This window comes from Musca domestica, unplaced genomic scaffold (assembly GCF_030504385.1).
Source record: "Musca domestica strain aabys unplaced genomic scaffold, Musca_domestica.polishedcontigs.V.1.1 24, whole genome shotgun sequence".
Taxonomy (NCBI): Eukaryota; Metazoa; Arthropoda; class Insecta; order Diptera; family Muscidae; genus Musca; species Musca domestica.
In genome coordinates, this window is record NW_026712272.1 from 8253341 (window position 1) to 8276944 (window position 23604).

Below are 23604 nucleotides of genomic sequence, written 5' to 3' on the forward strand. Positions count from 1 at the left end.
TGAAACAATTCCGGTAAATAATGTCGCTAAAATCATCAAAATACCGAATATCGAGGGGTACCGTTATATGGGGGCTATACGAACATGTAGACGTACATGGCTCATTTTACGTCTTAGGATGTAGTATTCATTACGAACTTCAAATACCAAATTTGAAACATTTCCTGTTAATAATGTCCCTAAAATCATTAAAACACCGAATATCGGGAGGTACCGTTATATGGGGGCTATACGAAGACCTGGACCTGCATAAAAAATTTTGTGTCACAGACTGTAGTTCCCATTACGAACTTCAAATACCAAATTTGAAACAATTCCGGTGAATAATGTCGCTAAAACCATTAAAATACCGAATATCGGGAGGTACCGTTATATGGGGGCTCTACGAAGACGTCGACCTGCACAGACAATTTTCTGTCATAGGCTGAACTACCCATTACGAACTTCAGATACCAAATTTGAAACAATTCCGGGAAATAATGCCGCTAAAATCATTAAAATACCGAATATCGGGAGGTACCGTTATATGGAGGCTATACCAAAACGTGGATCTACATGGCCCATTTTCAATACCAAAAGTACTGTAGACATTATATACATTTGAGTAAAATTGTATCAATCTACTTCAGTTTGTTCGGAAGCTGGAGAGATTTCCACAGACGGACAGACGGATAGATGGACAGCCGGACGGACATTGCTAAATCGACATAGAATTTGATGCTGATCAATAATATATATACTTTGCGGGGTCTAAAATGTATATTTTGAGGTGTTACAAATGGAATGACAAACTTAATATACCCTCCATACTATGATGGAGGATATAAAAATTCATTTGCAGGTCCACGGCTTTGTATAGCCCCCATATTACGGTTTTCATTTAAGCTGTATTTTTTCGGATTTTTTTTTTTTTAATTCTCCAAGTTCCTTGCAAATGGCTGATGGTATTGAAAAATCGGCCCGGCCGAACTTAGCTGTTTTCTTACTTATTTTACATTAAATTGCATTTACTCGATGACGTCGGGTGTACTCACTCAACCTGGTTACTCATTGCATTTGGGTGTTGTTTTTAAAACAGATTTCTCAAAACTTCATAAATCGAATTAAATGAAACTTGTTATGATTGGTGCTCGCTCAAGTTGTTGTTCTATGAATAATTTACGAACAACAGCAGCCGATTGCCACTCACAATGAGTGTGTAAGAAAAAAGATCGGAATAATGTTAATTTATGCAACCTCTTTGGGATTGAGCACGTGATAATTGTCCAGTGCGCCGTCTTTTCTTTGTAAACAAATTAAAATAATTAATTATGAATTTAATAATGTCGCATTCAAAGAGAACAGGTTTTTACTGTCGATCGAATTTGCATTTATGTGAGCATTGTTAAACGTTTAGAGGAGATGGGGAGGAGAACTCCTTAATTCTATGGAAATCAATAACAAATAATTCAGTGTCTTTCAGGTAGGAATTTCAAAACAGGCGATGATTAAAATTTCGGAATATTTGGTCATTTTTCAATAGTTCAGGGGTCAGATTTTTTTTGGGGTCCTCAACTACATACCTCTAATGTAAAGATTTCGATTTTTTATTAACTATTTTTGGTAAATTTTTATACCCTCCACGATAGTAAGTTTGTCATTTCGTTTGTAACACCTCGAAATATACATTTTAGACCCCACAAAGTAAATATATTCTTGATCAGCATATGTCGATTCTATGTCGATTTAGCGATGTCCGCCCGTCCCCCCGTCTGACCATCTATCCATCTGTCCATTTCTCCGTCTGTGGAAATCCCTCTAGCTTCCCAACGAAATGAAGAAGGTTGATAAAATTTTAATCAAATGTGTATTATGTCTGCAGGACTTATGGTATTGAAAATGGGTCATGTAGGTCCACGTTTTGGTATAGCCTCCATATAATGATACCTCCCGATATTCGGTATTTCGATGGTTTAAGCGACATTATTCACCGGAATTATTTCAAATTTGGTATTTGAAGTTCGTAATATATACTACAGCATAAAACAGAAAATGGGCTATGTAGGTCCACGTCTTCGTATAGCCCCCATATAACAGTACCTCCCGATATTCGATATTTTGATGATTTTAGCGACAATTTTCACCGGAATTATTTCAAATTTGGTATTTGAAGTTCGTAATGGATACCACAGCCTATGACAGAAAATTGTCTGTGCAGGTCCACGTCTTCGTATAGCCCCCATATAACAGTACCTCCCAATATTCGTACTTTGTTGATTTTAGCGACATTATTCACCGGAAATGTTTCAAATTTGGTATTTTAAGTTCGTAATGAATACTACAGCCTAAGAGGGAAAATTGTCTGTGCAGGTCCACGTCTTCGTATAGCCCCATATAAGGGAACCTCCCTATATTCGGTATTTTGATGATGTTAGATACATTATAAACAGATTTTTTCAAGTTTCGCATTTGAATATTGTTACTGCTTATGACAAAAGTTGGCTTCGCAGGTCCACGTCGTCGTATAGACCCTAATATAACGGCTACATGCGGTATTTTTATTTCAACAGAATTGTTATCGGTTTTTATTTTTTGAAAATTGCCAAAATCGTTCCAAATGGTGGAGGGTATTCAAAGATCGGCCCGGCCAAACTTACAGCTTTTTTAGTTGTTTATTTTTTTTTTTTTCTAATTTATTTATATATTTATTTTTTTTGTTAATTCCAAAATCTTACCCATTTACCCTGGGATCAAAGGAGCTTCAACAGACTTATATTCCCTTGAAATATTAGGTTTTCTTACGCTTTGGTTTCCCCAATTGTGAACTTCAATCGCCTATTTATTATACCCATCAAAACAATTCTGAGAAGGGCATTGAATTCAAATGACACCCAATTCTCTTCAACACCCCATAAAATCTGATTCTATAAAATTCTTGTTTATTTTTTTTTATATTTTTTTCTGTTTACAAAATTTTCAACTCAACCACACACGTTCTTTTGTTGTTGTTCTGTCATTTAATTACATAAACTCAAGCATTTGAAATTTTACTGCCTAAACGTGTTGAGTTGCTGGTTTTGTTGATATTTTGTTGTTGTTTGTTTTGTTGAATATTTAAAAAGTAGCATTTTTTTTCAAACCAAAAATCTAACCTAAATATGTCAAAAAGAAACCAAAAACGGCAGCTAATTTATCCACCATGGCGCCATCTATGGTAGTAGTCGGTTAGATAATTTTCAATTTTATCGGCAGCCTCACAGTGAGCAGGAGAGAGAGAGAGAGAAATGCCATTTATGGTTGCAACAAGTTTTCCACCATTATTTCATAATGGAATGACTGAGATTTTTTTCGCTAATCAAAATTGGGAAAATAAACAAAAACAACGATAAACTGAAAAATCAATAAATCGAAAAGATAATGAGAAGACCTCTTTAAGAAGATGTCCTTCAGGCTACCAAGTCTTCTAGGAAAAGGTCACAGCTTTGGTATAAAAAGACCTCCCCTCCAAGTATTCTAAGAGAAGACATCCAAATCTCCTGAGAGACTTCAAAGAGATGACTTCCCAGTCTCCTAAGAGAAGACTACCAAGTTTTCTAAGCGAAGACTTTCAAGTCTTCTAAGAGAACACTTCCAAGAAATTTAAGAAAAGACCTTCCTCAACTCCCCTTCATACCTTCTAAGAGAAGCCTTCCAAGTCTTCTAAGAGAAGAACTCCTGGTCTTCAAGAGAAGACTTTTGAGTCTTCTAAGAGAAGAGGTATTCTACGAGAACACCTCCTTCAGGTCTTGTATGAAAATACTTTCTGCAGCTCTTCTATGAGAACACTTTCTTCTTTGAGAAGACCTCCTAGACCTTCTAGGAGAAGACCTTCAGCTCTTCTAGGAGAAGACCTTCAGCTCTTCTAGGAGAAGACCTTCAGCTCTTCTAGGAGAAGACCTTCAGCTCTTCTAGGAGAAGACCTTCAGCTCTTCTAGGAGAAGACCTTCAGCTCTTCTAGGAGAAGACCTTCAGCTCTTCTAGGAGAAGACCTTCAGCTCTTCTAGGAGAAGACCTTCAGCTCTTCTAGGAGAAGACCTTCAGCTCTTCTAGGAGAAGACCTTCAGCTCTTCTAGGAGAAGACCTTCAGCTCTTCTAGGAGAAGACCTTCAGCTCTTCTAGGAGAAGACCTTCAGCTCTTCTAGGAGAAGACCTTCAGCTCTTCCAGGAGAAGACCTTCATCTTTTCTAGGAGAAGACCTTCAGCTCTTCTAGGAGAAAACCTTCAGATCTTCTAGGAGAAGACCTTCAGCTCTTCTAGGAGAAAACCTTCAGATCTTCTAGGAGAAGACCTTCAGCTCTTCTAGGAGAAAACCTTCAGCTCTTCTAGGAGAAGACCTTCAGCTCTTCTAGGAGAAGACCTTCAGCTCTTCTAGGAGAAAACCTTCAGATCTTCTAGGAGAAGACCTTCAGCTCTTCTAGGAGAAAACCTTCAGATCTTCTAGGAGAAGACCTTCAGCTCTTCTAGGAGAAGACCTTCAGCTCTTCTAGGAGAAGACCTTCAGCTCTTCTAGGAGAAGACCTTCAGCTCTTCTAGGAGAAGACCTTCAGCTCTTCTAGGAGAAGACCTTCAGCTCTTCTAGGAGAAGACCTTCAGCTCTTCTAGGAGAAGACCTTCAGCTCTTCTAGGAGAAGACCCTCAGGTCTTCTATGAGAAAAGTCCTTCAGAGAAGACCTTCTTCAGGTCTTCTAGGAGAAGACCTCCTTTAGGTATTCTGTGAGAAGTCCTCCTTTAGATCTTCTGCGGAGAAGACCTGCTTCAGCTCCCCAGGTCTTCCATGATAAGACTTTCTGGACTGGTTTTCTATGAGAAGGCTCAGGTCTGTCATGAGAAAAACCTCCTCTAAGTCTTTTATGAGAAAACTATGTGCAGGTCTGATGTGAGCAAACCTCTTGCAGGTCTTCCTAGGTTTTTTATAGGAAAATCTCTTCCAAGTCTTCTATAAGAAATCATCTCCAAATCTTTTAGGAAGAGACACCTACCCGTTTTTCTATAAGAAGACCTTGTGTTCTTCTACGTAGAAGACCTACAGCTCTTCTACGGAGAAGAGCTACAACTCTTTTACGAGAAGACTCTCATATATTCTCTGAAGAGATCTTTAGCTATTTCATGAAAAGACTTCGGGTCTTCTTCTATTAGATAACCTTCTGGTCTTCTTTTAGGAAAACACCGCCTTCCGGTCTTCTATATGAAAACCTTTTCCAGGAGGGTCGAGTAGCCCCCATCAGTTCTTCTAAGAGATCTTCTTCGGGGCTTCTATTAAAAGTCCTCTAGGTCTTCCCCTTTTCAGTTCTTCCAGGAGATCTTTTTCAGGGCTTCTATGAAAAGTCCTCTAGTTCTTCTTCTACTCTGAAAAAAAAAAACATTTAGCTGTTCAGGCCTTTCATGGTCTTTTAGAAGGAGACCTCCAACTCCTCTAGAAAAATACTGGAGTTTTAGAGAAAATTTCTTTCAACTCAAAATAAACATAACCTCTTTTATCTCCCCTTCTCCATCGCTTCCTTTTCAAATCTTCTTTTCTGGTCATTGCAACAAATTTTCACCAATTATTATGAAGGTCTTAAAAACCATAAATAATTGCCGAAGAAGAAAGAAAAGCCAGACAAACTTCGACTACCCAACAGCAACAACCCCGAAACGTGCCAAGTGAAATTCGAAATTCAGTTGAAGGAAAGAAGACAAAAATTGGAATGACATTTTGTTTTTTTTTTTTTGGTTTCGAGTACCTACCTCACTTTGATTTGCTGTGTGATCGATTAGCCAGTCGAACCTTCAAGTTATTGTAGCCGACACAAAGAAAATAACAACAAAGAAGAAAAATGAGTACAAATAATTGTCGATGACAACTACAACAACAACTACAACAATAATCCAATACAACACTAAATTCGATGTTGTCGCTTTGTAAAGACCCTAAAGACAAATATTTAATGCCAACATTTAGTGGCAACATAAATGAATGGGGGGAGGAGGACATGGGGGTGGTGCTCGCGCTGATCTTGGACATTACCCACCAAAAAGTGTCAGCGACAAACAGCCAAGCATTATTTCATGTCATGGCTACAATTAAATAAAGTTTTAACAACAACAGCAACGAAAAAAAAACGTTCGTCACTCGTCGGAACAATACCGAAATCGAAAATGAATTGAAAAGCGAAAAAGAAAAAAAAAACAACAGCAAATATTTATATTTCTATGGCATGGATGACATGCATGCACAATTATGCCAGCAAGCTCGACAATGTGTCCGACTGTCAGGTGGTCTGACAGTCACTCAGTCAGCCCGCCGAGTCACTCTTTTGTTAGTTGCTTCAGTTAACGTGTTTGAAATTTCAATTTCAATACGTATTCCAAATTTGAAATTTCAAAAAAAAAATGATTTGTTAGTTTTGTGGCATTGCCTCTCCCCCCCCCCCCTCCCCCCTTTCTCTCTTCTCGCTCACTCTCTTGCTCTTTGTTGCATTGGCTATTGAACTAACATCGTGTGTCATGAACTCGTGCTGTCAATTCAACACCAACAGTGTTGAAATCATTTGTCAAAGATACGGGGGGAGAAGGGGGAGGAGAGCAGAATTTGAAACTAATTCTGGACATTCTCGAAAGGGGGTCATAGACGTGGTGATGATCTCGGGGAGGTGGGGTGGTTCATGGATTGAGTTCCATTGAAGGTAAGAGAGAAAGAAGACCAAACCATAGATAACAGAAAAAAGACCTTCTGTATTACAGAAGAAGAACTACTGGTCTTCCACGAGGCCTTCTATGAAAAGACATTCTGGTATTCCAAAAGAAGACCTTCTGGTGCTCCGAAAGAAGACCCAGTCTTTCAAGAGAAGACGTTCTGGTCTTCGAAGAGAAGACATTCGTCTGGACTTCAATCAGAAGACCATTGGGTCTTCTATGAGAAGACCTTCTTCTCTTCTCTAAAAAGGACGTACGGTCTTTTTTAGAAGAAGACCTCCGGGTTACTTTAGGTGTAGACTAAAAGGCCTTCTAGTCTTCTTCAGAAGAAGACCTTCAGCTCTTCTATGGTAAGATCTATGAGAAGACCTTCTGGCCTTCTATGAAAAGATTTCCAGCTCTTCCATGAGAAGACTTCAAGGTCTTCTATGAGAAAACTTCCAGGCCATCCATGGGAAAACCTTCGGCACTTCTATGAAAGACCTTACCATTTTCCCTTTTGGCCTTTTATGAGAATGCCTTTTAGTCCTCTTTAGAAGAAGACCTTCTGGTCTTCTATGAGAAGACCTTCTGGTCTTCTATGAGAAGACCTTCTGGTCTTCTATGGGAAGACCTTCTGGTCATCTTTAGAAGAAGACCTTCTGGTCTTCTGTAGAAGAAGACCTTCTGTTCCTCTGTAGAAGAAGACCTTCTTGTCTTCTATAGAAGAAGACCTTCTGGTCTTCTATAGAAGATGACCTTTTGATATTTTTTAAAAGAAGACCTTCTGACCTTTTTAAAAATAGGATTTTCCTCTCTTTTTTAAAGACAGACCTTCTTCTTCTCTAGATGAAGACTTTTTGGTCTTCTTTAGAAAACATTCTGGTCTTCTTTAGAAGAAGACCTTCTCGTCTTCTATGAGAAGACCTACTGGCCTTCTATGAGAAGACCTACTGGCCTTCTATGAGAAGATCTTCTGGTCTCTTCTATGGAAAGACCTTCCGGCCTTCTATGAGAAGACCTTCTGGCCTTCTATAAGAAGACCTTCTGGCCTTCTATAAGAAAAACCTTCTGGCCTGCTATGAGAAGACTTTCTGGTCTTGTATGAGAAGACCTCCTGGTCTTCTATACAAGAATACCTTCTGATCTTTTTTAGAAGAAGAGCTTCTTGCTTCCACGAGAAGGCCTTCTGGCCTCCCATGAGAGCACCTTCTGATCTTCTATGAGAGGACCCTCTGGTCTTTTATGCCTTTAGAAGAAGACCTTCTGGTCTTCTTTACAATTTCTTTGAACGATTAACAATCATTAACAATCATTTTTTTAGTTATATAAAATATTAAAAAAAAACTATTACTTGTCTTGATTACAAAAACTTCAAAAGATTAAATCATAGTTAATTCCCGGTTCCCTAATGTTATGACTTGTGACATGTTTAATTGCCCAACAACAATATTCTCCATTTTGCCATTTTTCGTTGCAAACAAAAAAAAAATTGTTAATTATTTCGTATTTTTTAACGATTGTCATCACAGAGAGAGAGACATTACTTTGGGAACTTTTATGGGCAACACGAATGTGAGCAATTAAAAAATCATATTCAAAAAAATATTATTTTAAAAATTAAATTATTATACAGTGGATGTTGGATAAATACCATTTATTGAAATTTAAATAACTAAAAAAATGTATAAAAAATTACAACAAAGATCCTCGACGGAGCTACCAACAGTAACTTAAAAATGCATAAATTTGGGTCCCAATGTAAAAAAATAAAATCATAATCACAATTTTTGAGACAAGACAGAACCCAAAAAATCCAGGATCGTGAAGAAAAAATAAATTAAAATCCGAGAACCAATCTCCCATTGCGGAGCTACAAAGAAAAATTTAGCCGTGCTTCAAAAATAGTTAAAAAAAATGTAAACAATCGGCGCAGATAAAGTTTTGAAACAATTTTCGAAAAATTCTATTTGGAGATATTTATTTTTTTTTAACGATTCATCAACCCCCAGACGAAATGGCTGAAGCTAGAATCTTCAAATTTTGGTTGAGGGTCAACCTTGGTCCGAATGTGTCAGATATGGCTGGGTTTTTGGAAAATCGTACTAGAACGGTACGAAAAGGACTAAAAGGTGCCAAATATAGTATCATTTGTATTTGTAGAACCAGTAGAGCTAGAGAAAAATTCGAAATGAGGAATATATGTACTAAAATGGTTTTAGGAAATTCGCACTATAAGTGTACGTAAAGTACGAAAAGTACTATATTTGATGCCATTTCGTATCATGTGAACGTTTAGATAGAAATTTGGAATGGGAAACAAGGTTGAGGAGTAGAGGCGTTGTATAGTGGTATTTTTGGTAGAGTGTACTCATGTACGACAAGTACTAAGTGGTGCTTAATTTATTTGAATTTGGAGGAACGGTTGGAGCTGGAATACTAAAATTAAAAATTATCATTACAGGCCGGAGTGTAGGATTGAGATATGGAGGATGTTTTTGAAATGTGTACTAATGTGCACGAAAAGTACTAAATGGTACAAAAATTGGTTCAATTTCAATTTGGGTGAACCGATAGTGCTGGAATTCTGAAATTTTGAAGTAAGATTACTATTACATCCTAGGGTTGGGATATATAGGAAGTTTTGGAAATTCGTACTTTTGTGTACTATAAGGTACTAAATTTGGTACAATTTAAATTTTGGGAGAACCAATAGAGTTGGAATCCTGAAATTCGGAAATCAGATTACTGTCGGAGTGTGCGATTGGGATATGTAGATAGTTTCGAAAATGTGTACTTATATTTACTAAGAGGTACTAAATTTGGTACAATTTAAATTTTGGGAGAACCAATCGAGTTGGAATCTTGAAATTCGGAAATAAGATTACTGTCGGAGTGTGCGATTGGGATATGTAGATAGTTTTGAAAATGTGTACATATATGTACTAAGAGGTACTAAATTTGGTACAATTTAAATTTTGGGAGAACCAATCGAGTTGGAATCTTGAAATTCGGAAATAAGATTACTGTCGGAGTGTGCGATTGGGATATGTAGATAGTTTTGAAAATGTGTACATATATGTACTAAAATGTACAATTTGTATTTGGGCGAACGTAAAGGGGTGGAATTAGAATGAGGATTATTGTGGGAGTATAGGATTGGGGTATGTAGAAAGCTTTGGAAATTCGTACTTATGTGTACTAAATGATACTACATTTGGTACAAATTGGAGTTGTGATAGACCGATAGATACTTTAAATAAAGGAAATGTTCGAAAAAGGTTTTTAACTTCTAAAATGGTACCATTTAGTATTATGTGATCGGATATGGTTGAGGAACTGTACTAATTAGTACTAAATTTGGAACCGTTTAGTTTAGCGTGAACACGGATGTAGCTGGAATTTTGAAATTCTGTTGGTGGTTAATTTGTGATAAAGAGGTGGTTTTAGAAATGTACTCTCCAAATGCGCAAAAGTACTAAATAGTACTACGTTTGGTACAATTAGGCTTTGGGTAAACAGATCGGGATTGAAATCTAAAATTTAGTATTAGGAACGCTGTTTAGGTGTAGCCTGGATATATGGAAGTGATTGCCGAAAAGTGTACTTTAATTGTGAGAAAAGTACTGAATGGTACTCAATTTGGTATTGGGTGAACGGATAGAGATAAAATTCGGAAATTTGATATTTAGATAACTGATGGCATTTGTGTTTGAGATTTTGGCGTTGGCTTTGGAATTTTAGGAAATTTAGGACAATTTGTACGAAAAATACTAAATGGTACTAAAATTGGTAATCGGTGAAGGGATGGGGCTGGAATCCCGGGCCCTGAGATATGGGGGTAGTTTTAGAAGTGTGTACAATAATTGTTCGAAAAGTACTAAATGGTACTAATTTTGGATCACTGTTGGTGTTTAGGATGCAAAGGTGGGGATTTTTTTGGATATGCGTACTAAGTGTTACTAAATTTGTTGCTGAGATAGAGCTGAAATTTGCTATTGAAGCCACTATTGGCTTCTCAAAAACCTAATTGATTTATAACTTCGAAAAAAGTGAACACCATTTATTGAGACCCCACTGTGCATAATTTTCGATGAGTGGCGAAAAAAAAAACAAACACCAATCCTGAAAACATTTAGTCAATCAAACAATAAAATGACTTAATACAATTATCCCAAAAGATAATAAACTGATTGACAAATCAGCACAAATTGACACAACAAATACAACAACAATACGAACAAATGACAACAACCACAAAAAACAGCAAATGTTAAAATCCACAAAAAAATGTATATTCCGGCCACAGTAATTAATTTTAATATAATTAAATGAAAAGAGAAAAAAAATATAAATATTATTTTTTATTATTACAAGAACAACAACAATAACGACAACAATGAGCTTGACATGCAATGCAATGGATGGGTGAGTAAATAAATGGATGTTTGGCACCCTCTCCACCACCCTATGTATGAGTGTGTGTGGTTAATGGCTTTAGCGGAGGGGGTTAAGGGTGTTCATTGGACCCAATACTGAAAAATGACATAATCGTCAATGATCAGCCAGTCAGCCCCTCCTGGCCATAGCTCACTTCCCTCATCAAACCACCCTTAATTAGCCTTTTCTTTTTAATTTTTTTTTATTGTTGTAAGTTATAAACATATTTAATAACAAAACCAGTAAAGAAAGTCTTAAAGTCGGGCGGGGCCGACTTTATGATACCCTACACCACTCTGCTAATTTAGTAGAGCTCCATATAACAATTAAAAGATTTTATGGGAGAATTTAATCATACACGCCATGATTATAATTTTAATTTAAAGTTCAAAGGACTAAATATGCCTTTAAATTCGGACTTGTATTGCCCATTTGGTGCAGAATTAATTTGAAATCGGATAAAGATATATACGGGAGCTATATTCAAATCGGAACCGATCTCGATAAAATTTGGCAAAAATATTTCTGAGCTGCATTTGACACATTTCCCTGAATATCGTTGTTACGGAGTGCATACTACGGCTGTGGGTAACAAATATAACAAATCGGATGAACACAATATATATGGGAGCTATAGCTATATCTAAACCGATCTTCACCAAATTTGACGTACTAGCTTCTAGACTCAATTCGGTCGTAAGTGCCAAATTCCATCCCATTTGGACAAATATTAGACGTTTGGTGCACAATAAAAGGCAAATCGGACGAAGAGATATATGGGAGCTATAGCCATATCTGACCCGATCTGCACCAAATTTGGCATACTAGCTTCTAGACTCAATTCGGTCGTAAGTGCCAAATTCCATCCCATTTGGGCAAATATTAAACGTTTGGTGCACAATAAAAGGTAAATCGGACGAAGTTATATATGGGAGCTATAGCTATATCTGACCCGATATAGCTATATATCGTCTAGCTTCTAGACTAAATTCGGTCGTAAGTGTTAAATTCCATCCCATTTGGACAAATATTAGACGTTTAGTGCACAATAAAAGGTAAATCGGCCGAAGTTATATATGGGAGCTATATTTAAATCGGAACCGATCTCGATAAAATTTAGAAAATGTATTTCTGAGCTATATTGGATATATTTCCCCAAATATTGTTGTTACGGAGTGCATATTACGGCTGTGGGTAACAAATATAACAAATCGGATGAACAATATATATGCGAGCTATAGCTATAACTGAACCGATTTCGATCAAATTTGGCATACTTATTTTCAGGCCTAATTTGGTTGTATGTGCAAGATTCCATAATGTTCGGTCTGATATTACACGTTTGGTGCACAAAAAAGGCAAATCGGACGAAGATATATATGGGAGCTATATCTAAATTTTTACCGATTATCTCCAATTTCAATAGGGTTCGTCCTTGGCCCAAGCAAATTATTTTTGCAAAATTTCATCTGGATAGGGCAATAAATGCAAACTGTACTACTGTTTACAAAAATACATGGACAGACGGACGGACAGACAGACGGACGGACATGCATAAATCGACTCAGTATGTGATTCTATGCTCTCGTTTCCTTTTGCCTGTTTACAATAAATGCACAAAGATATAATACCCTGGACCACCTTGTGGTGTAGGGTATAATGACATGCATTTGGAATTGCTAACGAAGTCCGCCATTCTCCAACATGATTTTGTAAGAAATCAAACTCTTCTTTCCCGTTGGGGGGAATCCCTCCCTCTTTTCTTTGTAATAATACAATCGCTGATTTTCAGAATCTTTCAATATTATTGCAAGAGACCATTATTGCAGATTAATTTAACAATGTCTGTGAACTGACTGACTGATTTGCTAAAAATATTTCAACAAAGGAATCACTGTTTGTTCTGCGGTTGACTAAAAATACATAAGTGTATTATGCAACAATTTTTCCATTGTTCCAGGGAAGACAACAAATGTTTCCAACCGTTTATTTACCTCTTCGACGAAGGTCATTGTCAGGATTGTTGTTGTGAATGATCGATAGAATGTTCCAGGAATTTCGGTGTAAAATTTTATAGAAGGTGTTGTAAACGTTCTGTCTGGAGTGTGGAAAATTTTTCTTAACACTTGTAAAGCTTATGTGCCTTATTTGGGAGACCCATCAAGTAGAAAATGTAGAACAATATTTTCCAAAGTATGGGTAGCGACCCACTGTTGAGAAAATGTGGTGTAGCCTACACGCTGTAGCAAAATCCGGTTGGAATTGTCACTCAGACAAGCAAATCACCTTAAATTTGGCGGTACAGTCATATGGGGGCTATACCAATACGTGGACCTACTTGGGGCATTGTCTATACCAAATGTCCTGCAGACACAAAAATACATCTAAGTAAAATTAGATCAACCTACTCCACCTTGTTAGGAAGCTAGAGTAATTTTCTCAGACGGACAGACAGACGTAAGGACAAAAAGCAACAGTGACCTCAATATCACATTTCTGAATTTTAGCTCTATTCCTTCCCCCAATATCAAATATGGCATTCCAGCTCTATCCCTTCACCAAACAACAAATATAGTACTATTTAGTACTTTTCGTACAAATATAGTACACGTTTCCAAAAAAAAAGACACCACATCTCAAACACAGATACCAAGTGACATCTTAATCAAATTTCAGAATTTTAGCTCTATCCCTTCCCGCAATACCAAATTTAGTTCAATTTAGTACTTTTCGAACAACTGTAGTATGCATTCCCCCATCCACCTCCAACCAAATACCAACAGCGACCTTAAAATAAACTTTCTAGATTTTAGCTCTTTAATTTCCTCCATTACAAATTTAGTACCATTTTCTGCAATTACAGTACATATTACAAAAACATCTCCATATTTCAGTTCCAGGTACCAACAGAAATCTCATTATCAAAATTTGAGAATTTCAGCTCTATGCCTTCACCCAATATCATACTTAGTACCACTTAGTACTTTTCGTACAATTATAGTACATATTTCCAAACCACCGCCAAATCTCAAATGCAGATACCATCAGTAATCTAAATATCAAATTTCACAATTTTAACTCTATCCCTTCAACGAAGACCAAATTTACAACAATGATAGTATCCATTTCCAAAACCGTGTCCATATCTCGAACCCATATAACAGAAGAGACCTCAAAATTAAAAACACCTCCATATCTCAATTTCAGATACCATGAGAGATCTCAATATTAAATATCGGGATTCCAGCTCTACCCCTTCCTCGAATACCAAATTTAGTACGATTTAGTACTTTCGAATAACTATAGTACGTAAAACCAACTCCATATCTCAATCCCATATATCATCAGTAATGTAAAAAATCAAATGTCAGAATTTTATCTATATCCCTTTATACGAAATATAGCACCATTCCGTACTTTTCGTACATTTATGGTACACATATCCGAAACCCCCTCCATATCGCAATCCCCGATACTAAAAGAGACCTCACTATCAAATTTGAGGATTCCAGGCCTGTCCCTTCACCCAATACCAACATTTAATACCATTAGGTACTTTTCGTAGAAATATGTGACACATTTCCAAATCCACCTTCAATCCTAAACCTCAGATACCAACAGTTATCAAAATGTCAAATTTCAGAATTTCAGCTCTATTCCTTCAACCAAGTCCAAATTTAGTACTTTTTGTACAATTATAATACACACTTCCAGAACCACATCCATAAGTCTAGGCTACACAAGAACAGCGACCCTAAGACAAAATTTCAGTTTTCAAGCATTTTCTATTCACTTAATACCAAATTGTACCAAATATCGTACTATTTAGTACTTTTCGGGCACTGGTAGTACACATTTACAAAAACATCTCTTTATCCAAACAATCCTACCACCAACAGGGACCCCAATACAAAATTTTAAATTTCCAGCTTCATCCGTTCACCCTTAACAAACTGTTCCAAATTTAGTACTGTTCGCACACTTAGCACACATTTCTAAATTCCACCTTCACGTATCAAACTTACTGTCCAACAATGATTCTCATAACAGTTTTTAGTTCTATTCGTCCACTTAATACTAAATGGTACCATTTTCGAAGTTTGCTACAATTTTAGAACTTTTCGTGGCCTTAAAGTTCGAATTTTCTAAGACGCTTTGGCACATCTATCCTGCACTCATCATTGACTCTCACTCATCATTGACTCTCTCTTATTATTATTTTTTTTTTTTTTTTTTGTACATTTTATTACTTTTCGTACCCTATTTGTACGAATCATTTTATATTATTTATACATATTTTAATATTTTTTTGTTGCATAATGATTAATCGAAGAGCCATCGTGGGTATTTTTTAAATTATGGACTAATAGCATCCCTAAAAAAAGGAGCTTTAAAAATTATTTTCTGAAGCTCTGTGGACTTTTATCCTGAATTTTTTGAAATTCTATCGAAGTCAACAATCAGGTTTAAAAAAAATCGAAGGAACCACAAAGATGCATTTTTATACCCTCAGCCATATGGCTAGAGAGGATTTATATCATTTGATACGGCCAAAACGTGCCTAGTCGAAATAACGGCTTTAGACCGTAGGTGTCTTTGAACCAAATCCGTTTCAGGACATTTGGAGTCGATTTAGCAATGTCCGCCCGTCCGTCCGTCCGTCTGTCAGTCTGGCTAGTGCGCACTATAACTCTTGAAGGAAGCATCCGATCTTGGTACATCGTAATATAATTATCAAACTTAGACCCAGTTCGAAGTTGGGCTATATCGGTCCACTCCTCTGTGGTACCTCCCCCACTAAAATGTATGTGGGTTATGTTGACCCACTCTCTAGTAACATTATTCAAACCTGTTACCTCCAATGATTATATCAGACTAAGGGCATAAGCGAAATGGACGACCTTACTGGAATATACCAAAATTTATGCCCCTGTATGAGACTTTTAAAGGCTTACTATTTGTGGAAGATTTCTTGGAGGTCTTTCTCAACAAAAAAAAACTATGAAAAATGTATTTTCATGACTTTAAAGATAAATATAAATACATTTCAAAAAAAATTATTTTCAAAAACACACACTTACCATTTAGAGCTCGAAACCAACGAGAGTGGGGGGTGACAATTGCAATGAAATGCCGTAAAGCTCTACATGAAGATCTGTAAAGAAAATAAAAATAAAAAAACATTACAAAAAATTAAAAAAAAGTAAACGAAACCAACAACAGCATTGAAAAATATAGACAACAAATTAATTAAGAGAAAAAAGAAAAAAAAAAACACAAACAACAACAAATCAATTAACCCATAAAAAGCATAAAAACATAAATAAATCCCTTCGAGTGTTTTGTGGCTCCCACAAAGATTATAAATAATGTTGTTAATTGTTTATCCATAATGATGTCCCCCTTTCCCCTCTTTACACTTTTATATTTTCTCCGTCATTTCGAGGTGTGTGTACGTCTTGCAACACGAGGAAGAAGAGATTAAGAACCCAATGGCCGCCACGTCCATTGATTTAAATGCATGTCTTTGGAGTTGTTCGTTGGCTCGATTAGGTTAATAGCCACTGAAATGTGAAAACATTTTGAAAACTTCATTAGACCTTTTTTGGGTCAGACAGACAGACAAAGAGACAATTGATTGATTTATTGGTGACAGTTGACAATTAAGATGTTGGTTTGTATGAAGAATGTGAGGTGTTCATTAAAAAAATGCCATTTGAGGAGGGTATGGGTAAAATTAGGGTATTAAATAAATGAAAAAGGAAAGGACTTTTATCTAAAGAGTTTGGAGTTTGGAAAATCTCAGCAGGAGCATCTGATGGTTTTTTATCTATGGAAGATTTCATTGTGTTCAAACCTCTCAAAAATCTAGTGCCCATAGATGTTGACATCTAGTAAAGCCTCAAGAAGGGACTCTAATCTTCAAAACGTATCTGACCCCTTCGAGAAACCTTCTGAAAATATATTTAGACGTACTCCTTCCCATAAGTAAATCTATTTTGAGTGCTGAAATTTTAATAGGGGTCCACAATGCGGCCATAATTCAGTAATTTAAATGAACAGAAAGCCCAAGGGTTTTTGGATATTCGTACTAAGACGTTACGAAAAGTGCTAAATACTGAATACTTGATATTAGACAACCGGAGGGAGCTGAAATTCTGAAATTTGGAATAAGAGTAACTGATGGAGTGCAGCATATTTGTACCAAAGCATTTTTTTAAAATTCGGACTTTAACAAAAAATTCTAAAATGGTATTATTTGTTATACCCTCAGCCACATGACTACAAAGAGTAAATATCATTTGATACGGCCAAAAAGTGCCTCATTGAAATAACGATTTTAGACCCTAGGTCTCTTTGGACCAAACATTTGGAGTCGATCTAGCGATGTCCGTACGTCCGTCTGGCTGGTGCGCACCATAACTTTCGAAGGGAGTATCCGATTTCATCCAAACTTGGTACATCGTAATATTATTATCAAACTTTGATCGAGTTTGGAGATGGGCAATTTCTTTCTGGTACCTCCCCCTCAAAATGTCGAAATTTTCAAAAAAAAAATGTTTTATGGCACAGAAAGAAAAAGGATAATCCGATTTTGGTACCTCCCTCACAAAGAGGTCGACATTTTAAATAACCCAGAAATTCATAAAATGCGAATTGAGTATCCGATTATTTTCAGACTTGGCAAATTTCAATATTTTCATCAGCAGAAGATCACAAATTTGGAATAATTATTACTCTTATGAAATGTGAAATAATTGTCTTCAAACTACACAGTTCACAATATTTTTCTTAACCCAAGGTCTGCTGTGTAGATGGGATATATCGGCCCACTCCTTTTGGTACCTCCCCACAAAGGCCCAAAATTTTGAATATCCATGAGCTCATAAAAAGCGAAATTAACATCCGACTCCATTCAAGACTTGGCACATCTCAATATTTCCATTAACACAAGATCTGTTATAAAGATGGTAGATATCGGACCACTTTTTCTGGTACCTCTTCCACAAAGGGTCAAAGTTTTCAATAACTAACATGAAATCCAAAAGAAGCGTCCGGTTCTCTTCATTTTTTACACATTCCATTTTTTCTACTAACATAAAATCTGCTGCGAAGATGGGACCACTCCTTCGTGTACCTCCCCACAAAGGGTCAAAATTTTGAATATCCATTAAGCTTATAAAACACGAAATTGATATTCGATTCCATTCGGACTTGGTACATCTCAATATTTCCATCAACACAAGATCTGTTATAAAGATGGGAGAGATGGGACCATTTCTTCAGGGTATTCTACAGGGTATTATTTGTTTGAAACATGCAAAAGGAAACGAGATTGGCCCATAGTTTAGTTTATGCCTGTTTTTGTAAACAAAGAACAGGTCACATTTATAATTCGATTGAGATGAAATTTTCCCCAAAAAGTCATTTGTTTGGTCCAACAACGAACCCTATTAAAATTGATGATAATCGGATCAATTTTCGACATAGCTCCCATATATAGTGTCGCCCGATTTTATAAGTATTTTGCACGAAATGCATAATTTCAGTCCGAATCAAAGGGATTTTAGCATGTCTGGCGATTTTTGTGAATATCGACTCAGATTTAAATATAGCTCCCATATATATTTTCGTCCGATTTCATTTTTGTTGTGCGCTATATGTTTACTGAATTTTGCATATCCGTCCGAATTCATTCTAGAAGCAAGAAAAATCGGCTCATATTTTGCTACAGCTCCAATATATATGTTTCATCCGATTTGGGGTTTAAGTCCCCGACATTCGTAATATGCAATTATATTTACCAAATTTCATCGAGATCGGTTCAGATTCGATATATATATATATATATATATATATATATATATATATATATATATATATATATATATATATATATATATATATATATATATATATATATATATATATATATATATATATTTCCCTCCGATTTTATGTAAATAATATATCATGTCTTCTGTCTTCATTTTCTTAATACCTCTTTAAGGGGTCACTTCAAAGGTCATCTTCTATCCAACGAATACCAGTTTCATCCACACCAAACCTTAACATAAATAATTTTTGCTTTGGTTGCCATTCATCTTCTGGAATTTATGTGTCAAATATTATTATTTACTTTGCGGCGTGTCGACTGACTTCCTGGCCTAAGTCAGGCAAAAAAATAGACTTGCCGCAGTTTATCAACAAACAAAAAATCAAAAAAAAAACCCAAAAAAGTTAACGAAAAATGTTACTATAATTAGACTCTTGACAAATTGTTGTGTCTCTATTTGTTCGGTAATTCTTATCCGACGATAACTTATTTTTTTGATTTCGTTCTACAAAAAAAAAACACTCCAGCAAATCTAAAACGTAAATAATTAAGCGCAACCCATTTTTTTGCCGCTTAGCTGCTGCTTAAATTTTCGGATGTTTGAATTCTGTTGCCGGTATCTCCGTCTATGCTTTAATCGCCCCCTTTTTATTTCATCGCTGGAAATATCTCCAAATGGAAAAGTTCACTCATCTCGCTGGCTTTATCTCCCTGTCTCTCCACGTTTATGGCATCCAAAACAAAGCGTAACACCCAGCCAACCAACCAACCACCCGACCACCCGACCACCCGACCAATCAACCCAGCAGCGGGCCAGGTAACTTGTCAACCCACTAAAGAATGAAGAAACAAATCTTCTCAAATATTTCATAAAACAAATTCATCATTTAGGAATGGGGGGTATGAGGGGAGGAGGTGTAAAAGAAGCTTAACAAAAAGCAAAACAAAAAAGAAAAAACAATCTAAAATAAACAAATTATTAAAGAAAGTAAAATAAATGATGTTTATCTATTTTGCTGTTGCTTCTACTTTGAGTTCTGAAGTGGAAAACAAAGCAGAAAACGGCACAGAACGAACGTCTCAAAAGTAAATAATTTAAGAAGTGATTTAATGCTTGAAAATATTTTGTCAAAAGCTAGGCAAACAAAAGCATTCATTCAGGTTTGGTTTGAAATGGTGGAGAGATAAGAGAGAAAAGAAGAGTAAATTCGAAAGGGAGCAAAAATGTAGCCACAAAATACATTTCAAAGCCATATGGAAGGTTGACTTGTAGCAAAAAATTGACTTTTCCCGATAAAATGAAGAAAAAAATTAAAAAGTAACCCCATTTGGATGGGGTCCGACCCTTCCACCTAACTACGTCTATGGAAGGGAGGGATCAATTTTTCTTAAGAGTAAAATTATCTGTGGATAGAAAAGTTTAAAGATGTTATTCTGTAGATCAGAAACTTTTCAAAAAAGACCTTCAAGGGCTTTGGGTTTCTCTATTGACAGTAAAATAGGTTGAAGGGCCTTCTAGGGAAGATACAGACTTATAATGGTTTTCGATAGAAAGTGGAAGCGGTTTTATATTGACAACCAGTAAGGAAAGGTCAAACGTCGGGCGGGGCTACACCACTACGCCTATTTAGTAGAGCTCACTTAACAAACAAGTAAATAAGATGTAAGTTCGGCCGGGCCGATCTTTGAATGCCCTCCACCATTTTAAACGAATTTGGCAATTCTCAGAAACAATTGAATCCATTAGAAATTCTGTTAAAACCTTAAAAATGCCGATTGAAGCTGTTATATTAGGGTCTATACGACGGCATGGACCTGCATAACTAACTTTTGTCATAAGCCATTATAATGTTCAAATGCGAAACTTTAAAAAAATCGAATATCGGGAGGTACCGTTATATGGAGGCTATACGAAGACGTGGACCTGCATAGACAATTTTCTGTCTTAGGCTGTAGCATCCATTACGAACGTCAAATATCAAATTTGAAACAATTCCGGTGAATAAATTCGCTAAAATCACCAAAATACCGAAGAACGGGAGGTACCGTTATATGGAGGCTATACGAAGACATGGATCTGCATAGACAATTTCCTGTCGTAGGCTATACTATACTATCCACTACGAATTTCAAATACCAAATTTGAAATAGTTCCGGTAAATAATGTCGCTAAAATCATCAAAATACCGAAGATCGGGAGGTACCGCTATATGGGGGCTATACGAAGACGTGGACCTACATGGCTCATTTTCTATCTTAAGCCGTAGTATCCGTTACGAACTTCAAATACCAAATTTGAAATAGTTCCGGTAAATAATGTCGCTAAAATCATCAAAACACCGCATATCGGAAGGTACCGCTATATGGGGGCTATACCAAAACGTGAACCTACATGGCCCATTTTTAATACCAAAAGTCCTGCAGCCATAATATACATTTGAGTAAAATTTTATCAATCTACTTCATTTTGTTCGTAAGCTAGAATGATTTCCACAGACGGATGTCTGTCCGGATAGAGGGACAGACGGACGGACATCGCTAAATCGACATAGAATTTTATGCTGATCAAGAACATATATAGTTTGTGGGGTCTAAAATGTATATTTCGAGGTGTTACAAACGGAATGACAAAGTTAATATACCCTCCATACTATGGTGGAGGGCATAAAAGAAGAGTAAATTCGAAAGGGAGCAAAAATGTAGCCATAAAATACATTCCAAAGCCATATGGAAGGTGGACTTGTAGCAAAAAATTAACTTTTCCCGGGAAAATGTAAAAAAAAATCAAAAAAGTAACCCCATTTGGATGGGGTCCGAACCTTCCACCTGACGACGTCTATGGAAGGGAGGAATCAATGAAGAGGTATTCATTTTTCTTAAGAACGAAATTATGTGTGGATAAAAGGTTTTAAAGATGTTATTCTGTAGATCTGAAACTTTTCAAAAAAAGACCTTCAAGGGCTTTAGTGTCTACTATTGACAGTAAAATAGCTTGAAGGGCCTTCTAGGAAAGATACAGACTTATGATGGTTTTCTATAGAAAATGCAAGGCCATCAAGGTTTTATATTGACAACCAGTAAGGAGAGGTCAAAAGTCGGACGGGGCCGACTATATTGTACCATACACCACTATGCCTCTCTCTTAGCAAAAAAAGTTGGTATTGGGAATTTATGTGGAGTAGATCCTACCAAATATGAACCTTATTTGAATGCTTATCATGGCTTTAAGGCAGTTATAATTTGCTCTGAGAGGGAACCAATATATGGGAGATATATCCAATTCTGAATCGATTTTCTCTAAATTTGGTGGAGGCATTTTTACCTCTCAAACCAAATAAAATTGCTACAGAGGTCATGATATCACTTCGAGAAGGACTATATTAAAAAGGACTGGAGCCGAGACTCACCAAATGGGAAAATTCGGCTGGATATGAAAAAATCCACTCCCATTTGGGTTGATATTTTATATATGGTGAACAATAACCTTGAAATCAAATGAAGATTTATATATGGAGGCTATACCACAATCTGAACCGATCACAAAAAAAATGACAGAAGTATTTCTGGGCTGCATCTGATATCTGGTACCAAATATCATTTTTTACGCATGTGAGGGACTTTAAACCCCAAATCGGATAAAACATATACATGGGAGCTATAGCTATATCTGAACCGATTTTCACCAAATTTTAAGTACTTTCTTCTAAGTTTAATTCGATCGAAAGTGCCAAAATTCAGGACTTTTTGATAGATTTTGGTCATTTGGTGCACAAAAAACCTGATATTGAATAAAGATTAATATGGGGGCTATATCCAAATCTAAACCGATCTCGATAAAATTTGACAGAGGTATTTTCGAGCAGTATCTGATGTCCGGTACCAATTATCATTCTTGTGGAGTGTATATTACGCATGTGAGAGACTTAAAACACCAAATCGGATAAAACATATACATATATGGGAGCTATGGCTATATCTGAATTTCAGATACTTGTTACCAGACTGAATTCGGTTGGATGTGCCAAAATTCAGTTCATTTGGACTGATACTGGCCATTTGGTGCACAATTAACGCGAACCGGTCTTGAATACACTCTTATGAAATACGTCACCTAAGGGTCCTCTATTAGAAGTATAACACTCGAATGCCCTATATAAAGAACCGAAACCATTGGAAACCATTTTTTTTTTTGGAATGAAAATTCTTGAAGGCCCTCTATTACGATTTACAGGGCTTCTGTGGACGAAAAAAGCTCTGTTGGACCTCTAGAATTAAAAAAAAATCTTGAGGTTAAGGATTGAAGGCTTGAGGTCCTCTTTGTAAGAAAATAAAGCCTTTAAAGGTACTCTGTTAAGAAATGGATCGCCTTCAAGTCCTGCAAGACTTGGAAGTTATGAAGGCCTAAAATTTATTTTATTTAGAATATAAGCCCTCAATGTCGACTTTTAAAACCTAAAGCCACAATGTATTAAGCATTAAAGCTTCTCTAGGCCCTCCAGGATAGTTAAAGCCCATTAAGAGCTTTTATAAATTATTAAAGCCCCTAAAGACCATCATTTGAGAAAACGAGAACTTAGATGTCAACTACCAGGGGGAAAAAAACATAAAAACATCCTTTCAAAACAAAGCGCTAGGTAGCCTTCCAAAAAGAAAAA

The 23604-nt window shown here is 36.3% G+C and overlaps 1 protein-coding gene across 1 annotated transcript in view; it reads right to left on the reverse strand.

Annotated features, from left to right (window-relative positions):
- LOC101888854 (uncharacterized) overlaps positions 1-16247 on the reverse strand; it is a 91143-nt gene extending 74896 nt beyond the window's left edge. The window contains exon 1 of the mRNA XM_059123242.1: positions 16194-16247. The gene's annotated coding sequence lies outside the window, so the exon portion shown is untranslated. The remainder of the gene's footprint in view (positions 1-16193) is intronic.
- Positions 16248-23604: the final 7357 nt, after the last annotated feature.